This window comes from Ahaetulla prasina, chromosome 4, assembly GCF_028640845.1.
Source record: "Ahaetulla prasina isolate Xishuangbanna chromosome 4, ASM2864084v1, whole genome shotgun sequence".
NCBI classification, from domain to species: domain Eukaryota; kingdom Metazoa; phylum Chordata; class Lepidosauria; order Squamata; family Colubridae; genus Ahaetulla; species Ahaetulla prasina.
Genome location: NC_080542.1, coordinates 2,505,001 through 2,507,500, shown reverse-complemented (window position 1 = coordinate 2,507,500; position 2,500 = coordinate 2,505,001). Strand labels below are relative to the sequence as shown.

The window sequence follows — 2,500 nt, the reverse complement described above, 5'->3', positions numbered from 1 at the left end:
CGGAAGTCCCGTGCTCTCCTTTGGCAACCTTCTGATGGAGCAAAGCCGACGGGGAGGCCCGGATTCACTTAATGACCGTGTTCCTAGCTTGCCCACCCCAAGTGGCCTCTGGCGCCCCCAACCCAAGGCAGAAACCTCTAATTCTCCCTAATGGGGCAAACATGGAAACTGATCGGCCAACGCGCTGGTTTTTTTCCACAGCAGAACCGAAGCGAATGTGCCACGCGAGCAGAAGAGGCTCAGCTGGGGAGGGGGCTGCCCAGGGTGGGTGGGTGGGTGGGGAGAAGGGTGACAGGGTGGCAGCAGCGGTGGGATCCTACTGGTTAAACAACCGGTTTGGTGATCGCACGCTGATCGTGGGAGCTACCGGTTCGCCCGAACCGGTCTGAACCGGTTGAATCCCACCCCTGTGTGGCAGGCGATGTCGCCTGCTAACCAGCTGGGAGGTCTCTGTCTCTGTCTCTCTCTCTCCACCTCGCTCAGCTCTTTCATCCGCGCACCCCTCTCTTCCGTAATCAAGACCCCGGCACCTGTCGCATGATGCAACACACACACACATGGCTTCAGCTCCCCGGCACGCCCCGGGACTCCGTTTCTCCCCGATTCAGGGGTCAACGTGAGTTCCCCCCACCTGTAGCAAAGACAGATGGCCAACAGGGTTGGGGATTCGGCGATGCCAGGATACAGAGCTGGCACAAGTGTTCCTTGCAGGGGCACGGTTGCAAATCCTGGCCAGTTACTGTGGAAACGCGCAGGTAAGGCGAATGAGACGCCCACGTGTTTCCTGCCCCCCCCCCACACGACCCCCGTGTATAAAGAGGAGGGGGCTCTCTGAGGAAAGACACCCTCCCCCAAAAGTGCCGATTCTAGTCTCCTGCAAGAGGGGAAGGGGAGGGAAGGAAACACCTCTTTCGGAGCTGACCTGCGTCACCCCATTAATTTCCAACAGATGCCGTCTCCTTTTCTTAATTTTATTTGATTTTTTTTCCACCCAGAGGAGTGGATGAGGGTAATTAAACAGGAAGCGGCATCTGTTGGCTTCCTTCACATCTGTTCGCAGGATACGTCCCAGATCCACACGGGGATGGGGGTGGGGCTGCTGCCCAGCCGAGGGGCTGCACGCATGGACCTAAAGTCGTGTTACTCCAGGTAGGTCCTGGACTGAACAACCGTTCGTTCAGTGATTGGTAAGGGTAAGAACTGGTCGCAAGTCACGTGTTCAATGCCGTCATAACTTCAGGGAACGGTCCCTGAACGAACAGCTCATCAGATGGACTGCGGATCGGGGATTATGATTTTTCAACGGGGAAAAAAGGAAGGCTCTACATTTAGGCAAGAAAAACCAAATGTATATATACAGATCAGGTGAAACGTAGCTCAACAGTAGTGACTGCAAGAGGGATCTTGGGGTCCTAGTAGACTAGCCAAAAAAGCCAATGCAATCTTAGGCTGCATTAACAGAGGGATAAAATCAAGATCATGTGAAGTGTTAATATTGCTTTATAAGGCCTTGGTAAGACCCCAGAATTCCCCAGTCAGCCATGCTTGTTTTATTATAAGTGGAGAGATTGCACTTATAATTTATAAGTGGAGAGATTGCAGAGGAAGGGATTAGAAGAGAGTAAGCAAACCACAATGGGATACATCTCACATGAAGTGTTAGTACCGCTTTATAATGCCTTAGTAAGACCCCAGAATTCCCAGGTCAGCAGGCCTGTGCTTTTTTTCTTCCAATCCTCTAAAGTGGAGAGATTGCAGAGAAAGGGATTAGAAAACAATGGGGAAATTGGAAGGCAAACCACAATGGGGGATATTATCATGTGAAGTGTTAATACCACTTTATAAAGCCTTGGTAAGACCCCAGAATTCCCCAGTCAGCCATGCCTGGTTTTTTTGTTTTTCCCTCCTATCTTCTAAAGTGGAGAGATTGCAGAGGAAGGGATTAGAAGAGAGTAAGCGAACCACAACGGGGATACATATCATGTAAAGTGTTAATAGCACTTTATAATGGCTTGGTAAGACCACATCAGGAAGACTGCATCCAGTTTTGGTCGCCACAATACAAAAAAGATGTGGAGACTCTAGAAAGAGTGCAGAGAAGAGCAACAAAGATGATTAGGGGACTGGAGGCTAAAACATATAAAGAACAGTTTCAGGAACTGGGGATGTCTAGTCTACTGAAAAGAAGGACTGCGGGGAGATATGATAGCAACATGCAGCAATAATATGATTTTGTGGGGCAGAGGAGCACAAACCCACACAGCCCTGTCTAAGAACCACTCTGAACTCAAACCATCCTGAAGGCCTGAAATGGGTTTTGGGTCCCACATTCAGGATCTATAAACCAAGACTGTATAAAGAGAGGCACAGAGTCAAAAATCACGTGAAGGATTAGCACCGCTTTATAAAGCTTTAGTAAGGCCACACCTGGAATGCTGCGTCCAGTTTTGGTCCCCACGTTACAAAAAAGATGTTGAGACTTTTGGAAAAAGTGCAGAGA

At 49.9% G+C, this 2,500-nt stretch overlaps 1 protein-coding gene across 1 annotated transcript in view; it reads right to left on the bottom strand.

Annotated features, from left to right (window-relative positions):
- The window catches only part of DNAH2 (dynein axonemal heavy chain 2), a 187,912-nt gene that overhangs the window by 184,901 nt on the left and 511 nt on the right, over positions 1-2,500 (bottom strand). The window lies entirely within an intron of this gene.